Source organism: Lissotriton helveticus, chromosome 10 (assembly GCF_964261635.1).
Source record: "Lissotriton helveticus chromosome 10, aLisHel1.1, whole genome shotgun sequence".
NCBI classification, from domain to species: Eukaryota; Metazoa; Chordata; class Amphibia; order Caudata; family Salamandridae; genus Lissotriton; species Lissotriton helveticus.
Genome location: NC_136071.1, coordinates 439179204 through 439193088, shown reverse-complemented (window position 1 = coordinate 439193088; position 13885 = coordinate 439179204). Strand labels below are relative to the sequence as shown.

The 13885-nt window shown below is 50.3% G+C and overlaps 1 protein-coding gene across 2 annotated transcripts in view; it reads right to left on the bottom strand.

Annotated features, from left to right (window-relative positions):
• Positions 1 to 13885, bottom strand: part of LOC144784260 (mitochondrial Rho GTPase 2-like) — a 1917079-nt gene that overhangs the window by 612184 nt on the left and 1291010 nt on the right. The gene's annotated exons all lie outside the window — the stretch shown is intronic.

Sequence of the window (13885 nt, the reverse complement as noted above, 5' to 3'; positions counted from 1 at the left end):
AACAGGCCCACGCCGGCGTGATGACATCAGTTCCGCCCTTTTTTCCGTTCCTTCGAGGCACACGGACGGACCAATGACAGTAGATATATACACAGTATACACAATACCAATATCCAGGTAACACACACACACAGTGTGAAGCAAATGCAACAAAACATTTGAAATAAACCAATATAAATAGAAACACTGGTATAGAAGAGTGGACAACGGGGAGGCGGGTGGGTCAGTGAGGAATCCACAGGCAGATATTGTATCTACCAGAAAAAGCGTTACCGAAGGTAAGTAACTTGTTCTTCTGATAGATACATCTGCCGTGTGGATTCCTCACCTTGTGAATAGAGTCCCACAGCAGTCCCCACTCTCGGAGGAGGGTGTCCACTCTTCTAAACCAGGAAATCCTGAAGGACAGAGCGTGCAAAGTGATCGTCCCTCCTCACCTCGGAATCCAAGCAGTAATGCTTCGCGAAAGTGTGGAGGGAAGACCAAGTTGCCGCTCTACAAATATCCTCTACAGGCACACCTCTAGCCAATGCAGAGGTCGAGGACTTAGCCCTTGTAGAATGAGCCCTTATACCCTCTGGTGGTTCCTTACCGGCCAAAGAGTAGCAGATCTTAATACAGAGGACGATCCATCTTGACAAAGTCCTCTTATGGACAGCTCTTCCTCTCTTGCAGCCAGCAAAGCCAATGAAGAGCTGGTCGTCCACTCAACAGTCTTTAGTCCTGTCCAGGTAAAAAGACACCGCCCTCTTGGGGTCAAGACGGTGTAATCTCTCCTCCTCCTTGGAAGGGTGAGGGGGAGGATAAAAGGTAGGAAGGGTAATGGATTGACCAAGGTGGAAAGGAGTCACCACCTTTGGCAGAAAAGCAGCCCTGGTCCTAAGAACCATTCGATCAGCATGAATGGTCAAGAAAGGGGGCTTGTGACTAAGAGCTTGAAGCTCACTTACCCTCCTTGCCGAGGTTATTGCAACGAGGAAAACCGCTTTGAAAGTCAGAAGCCTCATAGGACATTTGTGAAGAGGCTCAAAAGGAGCCCCCATCAAAAATGTCAATACCAGATTTAAGTCCCACTGAGGCACAATAAAAGGAGTAGGTGGGAACTTATTCGTGAGGCCCTTCAAAAACCTTAACACTACAGGAGATTTAAAAAGAGAAGGCTGATCAGGCAAACAGATAAAAGCCGACAGCGCAGAAAGGTAACCCTTCACCGTGGCAACAGTAAGACCCTGCTGTGCCAGAGAAAGGGCAAACTGGAGAACATCAGATAAATGGGCCCTCAAAGGGTCTAAAGACTTCTCCCTGCACCAAGTAACAAATTTCGACCACCTATAAGAATAGATGGACTTAGTGGAGTCACGCCTGGCAGACAAGATGACATCCACTACATCAGGCGGGAGAGAAAAGGAACTCAGGTTGCCCCGTTCAATCTCCAGGCATGAAGGTGTAAGGTCTGGAGGTGGGGGTGTAGAACCTGCCCCCCCATCTGAGAGAGGAGATCTGCCCTGCGAGGCAGACGGAGCGGCGGGTGAGAGGAGAGGTGGAGAAGGTCTGAGTACCACACCCTTCTTGGCCAATTCGGGGCGATCAATATGACTTGGGCCCGGTCATGGCGAATCTTCCTCAGAACCCGAGGAATCAAAGGTATGGGAGGAAACGCGTAAAGGAGTTGCGAGCTCCAACTCAACTGAAACGCGTCCCCCAAGGCTCCTTGCATCGGATACTGGAGACTGCAGAATGACAGGCAGTGAGCATTCTCGTGAGAGGCAAACAGGTCCACCCGAGGAGTCCCCCACATCTGAAAGATGTCGTGAACTACCTCTGGATGGAGCCTCCACTCGTGATCGGCAGAGAACTGCCGACTGAGACTGTCTGCACGAACGTTCTGAACCCCGGCCAGATAATTTGCCATCAGACAAATCTGATGGTCCTGAACCCAGGACCAGAGACGCAGAGCCTCTCTGCAGAGACACTGCGACCCCACTCCTCCCTGCTTGTTGACATACCACATCGCGGTTGTGTTGTCCGTCAGGACCTGAACTGACTGACCGCGAAGGGAAGGGAGGAAGGCCTTGAGTGCCAGACGTATCGCCCGCAATTCTAGAAGGTTGATATGAAGCAACCTTTCCTCTTGAGACCAAAGACCCTTGACCTCCAGGTCCCCCAGACGAGCACCCCACCCGAGAGTGGATGCATCCGATATCACTGTGGCCACCGATGGAGGAAGTTGAAAAGGCTTTCCTTGTGACAGATTGCCTTCCACGCTCCACCAAGACAGATCCGCTGCAGTTTCTCTGGAGATCTTCACCGACTCCCTGAGATCTCCGTGGTGCTGATACCACTGCCTGCGGAGGCACCACTGGAGAGCCCTCATGTGCCAGCGTGCATGGTTGACCAACAGAATGCAAGAAGCCATCAGACCGAGCAGGCGAAGGACCTTCAGGACTGGAACGACCGCTCCATTGTAGAACAAAGGAATCATTTCCTGTATGTCGCGAATCCTTTGAGGAGGGGGGAATGCACGACACACAGTAGTGTCCAGTACCGCACCTATGAACAGGTTGCGCTGTGAGGGCACCAGATGAGATTTGGGTACATTTATCGAAAAACCCAACCTGTGCAACAACTGAGTTGTCTCTTGCAGATGATGGAGCACCTTCTCCGGCGACTCCGCTTTGATCAGCCAGTCGTCTAGATACGGAAACACATGTATCCCCGTTCTCCTGAGATGAGCTGCCACCACTGCCATCACCTTGGTGAAAACTCGAGGTGCAGTAGTAAGACCAAACGGAAGGACCACAAACTGGTAGTGTTGTGACCCAACCGTAAAACGGAGATACTTTCTGTGCGACTTCAAGATGGGAATATGAAAATACGCATCCTGCAAGTCGATCGACACCATCCAGTCTTCTTCCAGCAGCGCTTGAAGAACCTGTGCAAGAGTGAGCATCTTGAACCTTTCCATTTTCAGGTAAAGGTTCAAAATCCTGAGGTCCAGGATTGGCCGAAGCCTGCCATCTTTCTTGGGGATCAGGAAATACCGGGAGTAGCACCCCTGACCCCTTTCCTGCTCTGGAACCACCTCTATCGCACCTTTTCGGAACAAAGCCAGGACTTCTTCCTGCAGGAGAAGCAGGTGGTCCTCCGAACAATAACCCTGGCAAGGAGGGTAATTGGGAGGGAATTCCTGGAAAGGAAGTGCATACCCATTCTCTACAAGATTGAGAACCCAAAGATCCGATGTTATTAATTTCCAATCTTGTAGAAAATGTGTAAGCCGACCCCCCACTGGGCCCACATGATCCGGAATGGCGGATCTAGGGCTGCTTTGCTGCGTTGGCCGGGGGTTGGGAAGGGGAGGAGGAAGAGGAGGAGGAAGCTTGACGACCTCTAGGGCGGGATCTTTGCCTGCCTCTGTACGACTTGTACAGCGTATTCTGCTGTTGTTGTGGCTGTTGCTGAGATGTTCTGTAAGAACGAAAGGAAGATCTGCTAAACCCTCTGAAGCGTCTTCCAGTAGTACCCCTGGACCGGAGACCCAAAGATTTCGCAGTGGCTCTACTGTCCTTAAAACATTCCAAGGCAGCATCAGCCTTCTTGCCAAACAATCCTGAGCCATCAAAAGGCAAGTCCATCAAAACAGACTGAACGTCCGCAGAGAACTCCGATGTCTTAAGCCAGGCAGCCCTCCTAGTGGCCACGGAAGAGCCCATGACCCTCGCCACCGAATCAGCCGTGTCCAGACCACTCTGAATCACTTGCCTTGCAGCTGCCTGAGTGTCCGATATCACCTCCTGAAAATCTTTCTTATCTTCCTCAGGGATTTTCGGAACCAACTGCTTGACAGAATCCATCAAGGCATGAATATACCTCCCCATCAGACAAGTTGCGTTAGTTGATTTAAGCGCCATACTGGCTGATGAGAAGACTTTCTTGGCGGTTTGATCCTGCTTCCTGGATTCCTTATCCCCAGGAACCTGAGGAAAAGCCCCAGCAGACCTTTTCGAGCATGCAGCCTGTACGACTAAACTCTCAGGCAGGGGGTGTGTTGACAAGAATTCAGGGTCACCTGGAGCAACTCTGTACCTAGCCGCTGTCCTAGAAACTGCAGGAGCAGACAAAGGCTTCTTCCAGACTTCATAGATGGGCTCAGCTAAAGCATCATTGAAGGGTAACATAGGTTCAATAACAGAGGAGGGTGAATGAAGAACCTCAGTTAAAATATTTGGCTTATAATCAGCAGTGGGCAGAGTAATGTTCAATAAACTCGCTGCTTTTTTAATAACAGTGTGATAAGGAACCACATCTTTCGATGGTACATTTGACACTGAAGCGAAATCCCACTCAGGAGACAGTTCAAGCCCACTGGCCTCACCCAAGTCTTCAAAAGGATCTTCAGACTCCGGTATCTCTCCTTCCTCAGTATCTGAATACTGATATCTTTCTTCCTCAAGAAGTCTCTGGGCTTCTCTACGTGACCTTTCCTTCAAAATAGAAGCCGAAGGATTCGTAATCGACTCCGACGGGGTCGGAGCCGGCATCGAGGTCGAAGTCGGATAAGGTTGTTTCACCCGAGGTCGAGTAGAATCCTGCTTCGGAGTCGTAGGCACCGGCGTCGATGGAACCGGCGTCGACGGAGTCGGGGTCGTGCGCTTCGGCGTCGATGACATCGGAGGTGCTGGAAAATGCCAATGCGGTGGTATAGCCGGCATAAAAGGCATGAAGGGCGCAGGGGCATAAGCTTGGGGAACACCCAAGTTAAAAGCCATAGGACCCGTGGGACCAACAGGTGCACCAGACGGGAACATTGCCCTGGAATAAACTCCAAACATGGCATTCAGGAACTGAGATGGATCCTGACCTGGAGCCGGAAAATCAGGCTATGGACCTCTGGGTTGTTCCTGAGGAGGCGGAGTCGATACGACGTCGACCTCTTCATCGAGTCCAGGAACCGGGGTCGACAAACCCGCAGGCCCCGGAACCTCGATCTCATCAGCCCCCCGCTCCTCACCTTCATCCTCCTGACCAGAAGGATTGGATGGAACTGGAGAATGGACCTGCTTCGGAGACTCGAGCGAATTCGGGTGTGAAGCCTCACCAACAGAGTCATGATCCTCCGACTCCGAAACCTCCACTTCCTTACTTAGAAGTTTGACCTGGGACTTCGGTCTTGAACTAGAGTCCTTTTCTGAGTGATGGTGCGACTCATGGCTCCTCTTCTTGTGCTTCTTCCTCGAAGATTTTGAAGCATGAGCCGAAGACGACTCCGAGCGCGACCTCGATCGAGACCTCGAACGTCGAGATCGAGACTTCGAAGACTTCTTAACTTTCTTATTTTTTAGTTTTGCTACGAGGAGTTTCGTCTCCCTCTCTCGTAAGGCCTTCGGGGTCATCTTCCTGCAGCAAGGACAATCCTCGACGTCATGGTCGGAACTCAGGCACCAGACACAGCATTCATGTGGGTCGGTAATAGACATTGTCTTGCCACATTCACCGCAAGCCTTAAAACCAGTCTTCTTCGACGACATCTCGAAGAAATAGAGATAGACACAGTAATAGAATAATAGTAATAAAGTTACTGTGAAGCTACAGTACGATCCCAAAAAACCGTTAGCGTCGACGACGTGGAAAAAAGGGAACTGATGTCATCACGCCGGCGTGGGCCTGTTATAGGCGTCGGTGACGTCAGCGGAGTCGCGAGCGGTGCCGTGCCTCTATGACGTCCGAGTCCACGTCGGCGCGAAGCTACAAAAAGAATTTCCGAATGTTGCTGACGCAAGGGGATATTCACAAGGTGAGGAATCCACACGGCAGATGTATCTATCAGAAACTGAGACAGAGATCACTGGCATAAAGGCCAGTATTGTAAGAACCCAACCTGAAAAGACCCTTGCAGGGAGGATGGGTGGAGCGTGAAGGAACCTGCGGCTAGACTATGTCTCTTCCAGATATTTTGTTACCGAAGGTAAGTAACTTTTCCATCTGATAGAGATATCTAGCAGCAGATTCCTTAACTTAGAATTAGATACCATAGCTATACCCATTTGGAAGAGGGTCTGTATCTGTATCCCACCACGTTCTACAAGAGAACTAGCCCATCAACAATGAATGACTAAAAACAAGTGCGAGCAGCAAGTGAGAGCTTTGGTTTTACAAGAAACATTGATAGCTGTAATGGAGCATGTTAGACCTGGCACCATTGGCGTGGGTCTCCCTTCCATTTTTCGCTTTTGTCCTCTCTGTGTTTGCTGGTGTTAGATGCTCTGGGTGCTGTGCCACTGCCATTCAGTGCCACAGCGCAATTGCACCCTTTTGTAAATTGACCCAAGGAACATGACAGGAAAGCCGAATCTAGTATGCCTGAGTTCACAATATTAAAGTGCATCTTGTAGTGAAGATTATTTTTATATTCCGTGTGTGAAAATACCACTTTTAAATCATAGGTATTTTCTTGCCTAAACCTTCCAGTGGGCTCTGCTGTTATGTGTATTGGATGTCTGGTTTTGGAGGGACAAGGCGGCTGGGCCCGACCTAGATTGAATAGAGAGATATGTAGTTGGAGTATGGGGAGGGGTGACCCTTTGATCTGAGCAGGGCTGTGCCTGGCAAGGTGAATAATGGCTCCACCTTCCACTGAGCGTCTGATGGTAGACCTCCCTCTTCCTGAAAAGCAGGATGCAGCCTTGTAAACAAAGTGCTCCAGGACGACACCAAACTGGTTCTGGCTGGGTTCAGGGGTTGTGACTTTTGAGAACAAAGACTTCTTAGGATATAAGTATCTGTGCTAATACCCCTACCCGGTGTGTTACTTCTGGATGCCAAGACGAACCTCTGTCTGTGTAACTAGAGGGAAAGGACTTTGAAACTTTCATCCATCTTGCTGAAGCAACTCCCCAAGGGCCTGATTTGAGCTTGCCTCCTGCTGAAGTCTCAGGGACATTAGACTTCACCCATCAGCCGCCTGGATTCCTATTTGAGGGGGATTCTACTCGCAGGTGAGGCCTCTGTAGAGAATTCCAGAGCCGCTGGTTCTACTGCGGGGAACGCGGGATGAAAGTCATTGTGATTGCTATTGTGGGCCGCTGAACTGCTGTTGCCGCTGAGAGCCCGCACTTGCGTGTGTTACGAGAATCATCGCTATCGGTATTGTGGGCAGCTGCAGCTGAGGAGCTGTTTCCGCTAAGAGCCCACACTTGCGTGTGTTACGAGAATCATCGCTATCGGTATTGTGGGCAGCTGCAGCTGAGGAGCTGTTGCCGCTGAGAGCCCGCATTTGCCTGTGTTACCAAAGTCAACATTATCGCTATTGTGGGTTACCGCAGCTGAGGAGCTGTGCCGCTGAGTGCCCGCATTTGCCATCCTACGAGAATCATCGATATCGCTATTGTGGGCCGCTGCAGCTGAGGAGCTGTGCCGCTGAGTGCCCGCATTTGCCGCCCTACAAGAATCATCGCTATCGCGGGCCGCTGCAGCTGAGGAGATGTGCCGCTGAGTGCCCTTACTAGTCACCACTTTGAGGATCTTGTTATCACCTGCATGTGCCGCTGGGTGCCTGCCTTTAAGCCCTGTCCCAGGATTATCAGGAGTGCACGCCGCGGATCGCTACAGCTGGGAGCTGTGGCTGCTGCGAGTCCGCCTGTCATCACTGCAGCTTCCATGTGAGGCTGCGTGCTGTGACCCTTTAAATCTCAGGTACACTGTGCAACACTGGGTCGCATGGCCCCCGGCCTCGAACTAAGTTCCCTCACACCCTTTTTGAGTGCCTATATTGCTTTTGAAGTGAATCTGTAATGATGTGCATTGTGGCTCCTTGAGCACTTTAGCCTCGTGTTCAGTCTATATAAAGATAACTATTTTTCTATAACTACTTGTGGTGTCCGTTTGTAGCGTCTTTCCTGTGCTATTGTGTATGGTCATAAATGCTTCACACACTGTCTCAGAGATAGGCCTGTCTGCTCGTGCTACAATATCACAGGGTTGAGCAGGGGTTATCAAAGGGTGTAGCCCCCTTACTCTAACTTAGGAAGAAGGATCCCTAATTGGACCTCGGCGCCTGCGGCTGCCAACTAGAGTTCCCCATTTATAACATTGGCGGTCAGCGGTGAGGATCAGGACTTGCACTTATGCAAGGGCTCGAAGGGAGAACCCATCAAATAGGTTAAGACAAGATTTAAGTCCCATTGAGGCACAATAAAAGGAGTGGGCGGATATTTGTTGGTACGGCCCTTAATAAAACGCAAAACAATAGGTGACTTAAACAGAGATGGCTGATCCAGCAAGCAAAGGAATGCCGACAAAGCCCTCCTGAGCTAAAGAAAGAGCAAACTGAAGGATGTTGGATAAACAAGCCCTTAAGGGGTCAATAGACTTCTCTCTCTGGACCACCTATAGGAATAAATAGTCTTGGTGGAGTGTCGCCTGGCCAAAAGAATCACATCCACCACGTCAGGCGGGAGAGAAAAAGAATTCAGATTGTCCCGTTTAATCTCCAGGCATGAAGGTGTAAGCTCTGGAGGTGGGGGTGTAGAACCTGCCCCTGAGACTGCGAGAGGAGGTCTGCCCTGAGAGGGAGACGGAGCGGAGGGCACGAGGAGAGGTGGAGAAGATCTGTATACCACACCCCTCCTGGCCAATCCGGGGCGATCAATATGACTTGGGCCCGGTCTTGGCGACTCTTCCTCAGAACCCGAGGAATCAAGGGTATGGGAGGAAAAGCGCAAAGTAGCTGTGAGTCCCATTTCAACTGAAATGCGTCCCCCAAAGCTCTCTGCATCGGAGACTGGAGACTGCAGAATGACGGACAGTGAGCATTCTCTTGAGTGGCAAATACGTCCACCGAGGAGTTCCCCACGCCCGGAAGACGTGATGAACCACCTCCTGATGAAGCCTCCACTCGTGATCGGCTGAGAACTGCCGACTGAGACTGTCCGCACGTACGTTCAGAACTCCAGCCAGATGATTTGCCATCAGACAAATCCGATGGTCCTGAACCCAGGACCAGAGATGCAGAGCCTCTCTGCAGAGACAATGCGACCCTACTCCTCCCTGTTTATTGACATACCACATCGCGGTAGTGTTGTCCGTTAGGACTTGAACCGACTGACCGCAAAGGGAAGGGAGGAAGGCCTTGAGCGCCAAACGTATTGCCCATAACTCCAGAAGGTTGATGTGAAACAACCTTTTCTCTGGAGACCAAAGACCCTTGATCTCCAGGTCCCCCAGATGAGCACCCCACCCTAGAGTGGATGCTTCCGTTATTACCGTGGCCACCGATGGAGGTAGGTGGAAGGGCTTTCCCTGAGACAGATTGCCTTCCACGCTCCACCAAGATAGAACCGCTGCCGCTTCTCTGGAGATTCTCACTGACTCCCTGAGATCTCCATTGTGCTGATACCACTGCTTGCAGAGGCACCACTGGAGCGCCCTCATGTGCCAGCGTGCATGGTTGACCAACAGAATGCAGGAAGCAAACAGACCGAGCAGGCGAAGGACCTTCAGGACTGGAACGACCGCTCCATTGTAAAACAAGGGAAACATTTCCTGAATGTCGCGAATCCTTTGAGGAGGAGGGAATGCTCGACACACAGTAGTGTCCAGTACCGCCCCAATGAACAGGTTGCGCTGAGAGGGCACCAGGTGAGACTTGGGCACGTTTATCGAAAAACCCAACTTATACAACAGCCGAGTTGTCACCTGCAGATGATGAAGCACCTTTTCTGGCGACTCCGCTTTGATCAGCCAGTCGTCCAGATAGGGAAAAACTGGAATACCCGATCTTCTGAGATGGGCTGCCACCACTGCCGTCACCTTGGTGAAGACTCAAGGTGCAGTAGTAAGTCCAAATGGGAGGACCGCAAACTGATAATGTTGCGACCCCACCGTGAAACGGAGATACTTCCTGTGTGACTTCAGGATCGGGATATGAAAATACGCGTCCTGCAAGCCGATGGACACCATCCAGTCCTCTTGCTGCAGCGCTTGAAGAACCTGCGCTAGGGTGAGCATCTTGAACTTTTCTTGCTTCAGAAAAAGATTCAAGATCCTGAGATCCAAAATTGGACGTAACCTACCATCCTTTTTGGGTAACAGGAAATATCAGGAGTAGACTCCCTGACCTCTTTTCTGCTCTGGCACAACCTCTATCACACCTTTTTCTAATAAAGCTAGAACTTACTCCTGTAGGAGAAGGTGGTCCTCCGAACAAACCCCTTGACAAGGAGGGTAATTTGGAGGGAATTCCCGAAAGGGAAGAGCATACCCATTCTCCACAAGATTGAGAACCCAAAGGTCTGCAGTGACCGATTCCCAATCTTGTAAAAAATGAGTAAGCCGACCCCCCACAGGACCAAGATGATCCAGAATGGTGGATCTAGGGCTGGTTTGCTGTGGTAAGAGGGGGAGAGGTAGAAGAGGAGGAGAAGGAGGGCTGACGACCTCGTGAACGACCTCTGTTTTTGCCCCTGTATGACTTCTATAGGGCATTCTGCTGCTGCTGAGGTTGTTTGTAGGTCTGAAAGGACGACCTCCCAAAGCCTCTGTACTTTCTATAAGATGAACGCCTAGACTATGCCTGCAGACCCAGGGGCTTGGCTGTAGCCTTGCTATCTTTAAATCTTTCTAAAGCTCCATCCGCCTTTTTCCCAAAAAGTCCAGAGCCGTCAAACAGGAGGTCCAAAAGAGTCGCCTAGACATCCTGAGAGCACTCTAAAGATTTAAGCCAGACACTCCTTCTAGATGCAACTGAAGACCCCATTTTCCTGGCCACAGAGTCTGCAGTATCAAGACCATTCTGGATCACCTGTCGTGCAGCAGCCTGCGTGTCAGACAAGACCTCATCAACATTCTTTCTGTCCTCCTCCGATAACTTCGGGGCCAGCAGTTTAGCAGAATCCATTAAGGCATGAATGTACCTGCCCAAAAGGCAAGTAGCATTAGTGGACTTACGTGCCATAGACGCTGAAGAAAACACCTTTTTAGCAGCCTGATCCAGTCTCTTTGACTTTGTCACCCGGAATCTGTGGAAAAGCAGCAGCCGATTTCTTCGAACAGGCAGCTTGGAAAACTAGGCTCGCAGGTGAAGGATGTGAAGTAAGAAACTCCGGATCTCCTGGAGCCGCCCTGTATCTCCTGGCAACAGATCTCGAGACTACCAGAGCCGAAAAGGGCTTTAGCCAAGCCTCCATAACCGGTTCAGGGATGGCGTCATTGAATGGTAGTAAAGGTTCTATAACTGCAGAAGGAGAATGGAGTACCTCTGTCAGAATGTTGATTTAAATTCCGCTGCCGGGAGTTGTAGACCTAAAAGATCAGCAGCCTTACGTATCACAGTGTGGTAGGGAGCCACATCCGTAGAAAGAACCTCTGAAGGAGGAGAGAGTTGCCATTCTGGTGACATATCCAGATCACTTGCCACTCTTAAGTCTTCAAAAAAGTCCTCTGACTCCTGAAGCTCACCTTCCTCTATCTCATCCTCCCTATATTGCTGTTCCTCCAACAATCTTTGAGCCTCCCGCCTGAACCTTATCCTCAGGTCGGCGCCGATGGAGTAGTACACGGCTCCGATTGATTCGGAACCGGCGTCGAACCCGGATCCAGGGGCACAATCGAAGTCGAACGAGGTCGAGCTGACGGCGCCGGAGATGGAGGTTTGGGCGTCGGCAACCTCGGCACCGGGAAATCCAGGACGGAGCCGCAGGAAGAAAAGGCATAAAGGGAGCCTGAGCATAGGCTTGAGGAACCCCCAAATTGAACGCCATAGGACCCATGGGACCCAAAGGTGCACCAGAGGGGTACATTGCCCTCGCAAAGACACCATACATAGCATTGAGATAATGCGATGGGTCTTGCCCTGGACCAGGAAAGGGAGGGTACTCGCCTGGAATAAGCTAAGGCATAGGCATCACCGGATTCGGGCCTGCCGGTGCCGACTGTGGATCCACTGGAGTCGATGGCCCTTCAGATACTGGTACCTCTTCTACCGGAGCCGAAGAATGTTCCAGAGATGGAGAAGGAATTGGCGCCAGTGACTGCGCCGGTGAAGCCACAGGAGAAGTCGCTCTCTCTGGAAAAGGAGAAGGAGATACATAATCCTCACAATGTCGATGGACTTTTGAGGTCGACGTCTGAGCCTCTTCCTTATCCGAACGGCGTCGAGAGCCGTGCCTCTTCTTCTTCTTGGGTTTTGAAGCATGACCGACGTCGACTTCGAGCCCGACCTCGACCTGGATCTCGACCTCGATCTCCTCCGGCCCCTCTTTTCTTTCCGCATCTTGGCCATGAACAGCTTGACTTCCCTTTCTTGCAGAGCCTTCGGGTTCATTTTCCTGCAGGAAGCGCAATCCTCGACGTCATGGTCCGATGACAAACACCATACACAATCGTCGTGAAGATGTGTTATGTACATGTGTCCACCGCACTCCCTGCAAGGCTTGAATCCTGACTTTCGACGACATCTTCCGAAAAGAGAAACAAAAGAGAACAGGATTCAAGGTAGAAAACACAAAGTAATAGAAAAAAGAGTAGAGAGGCGCACTCAATGAAATTAGTAGCACAAAAAGTCCATTAAATATGTAGATCTTCTGTTGTTTTCTTAGATATATTCTTTATTTTCGTTCACATAAAACGGCACAGCCAACGCGTTTCATCCCCAATTGTGCCTAGGGAATTTCGTCAGGGCATATACTGAACGGTCAGGTTGATGCGGTGGTCCTAGAGAAGGTCGCTCTATGGAAGCTGTTGTAAAAATGATCGCAGTAGATCACAGTGTTTTCCTGGGAAAAGTATGCCGCTCAGGTCCGAGTAGGCTTCCACTAATCCATGAGGAGGAGCGGCGCAGAACGGGTACCATATCAAAGGTACTTTCCGCAATAACGCGAAGTCCAGGAACTACACGAGCCGTCTATCCCCCGGAGAACGCTGAACGGCTTTTGCCGGGAAGTCCCCTCAAGGCACTATACGTGTCCAGGATCTACAGACACCCTGTCCGTCACAACCTATATCTTCGGCTAATCCGGGGGACATGAACTTCTATCCTACTCGGACCTGAGCGGCATACTTTTCCCAGGAAAACACTGTGATCTACTGCGATCATTTTTACAACAGCTTCCATAGAGCGACCTTCTCTAGGACCACCGCATCAACCTTACCGTTCAGTATATGCCCTGACGAAATTCCCTAGGCACAATTGGGGATGAAACGCGTTGGCTGTGCCGTTTTATGTGAACGAAAATAAAGAATATATCTAAGAAAACAACAGAAGATCTAAATATTTAATGGACTTTTTGTGCTACTAATTTCATTGAGTGCGCCTCTCTACTCTTTTTTCTATTGCTGATATACATCCTTGGCAGCGGATGGTGAGAGTAGCAGCACCACCAAATAATTTTGAAACAGGCAAAGTTGATGTGCGAAACCATGGTCAGCTGCTGTGTGCTTTGGTTTATTGTAGAAAACACAAAGTAGCAATAAAACCACGTAGAGTCCCAAAAAACCGTTAGAGTCGACGGCGCGGAAAAAAGGGAACTGACGTCATCACGCAGACAAGGCCATCTTATGGCTCCTGTGACATCAGCGAGGTCACGAGCGAAATCGTGCCTGTGTGACGTCGTCCTTGTCGAGGTAGAGAGCTACAAAGGTTTCCATATGTTGCTGGCGCAGGGGATATTCACAAGGTGAGGAATTCACTGGCAGATGTATCCATCAGAACTACTGAGCACAAAGCTCATCCTCAGAGGCCAAGTAACAAAAGGAAACCTCCCTTGGGCGTCTAAACCAATCCTAAACGAGGAAAAAAAAGGAACTGAGAATAAAACATCGGCTCTCAAAGGACACTAAGTGGTCAAACCAAAAACAGACATGTAAAATGCCCTAACAAAGCTTACTCGCT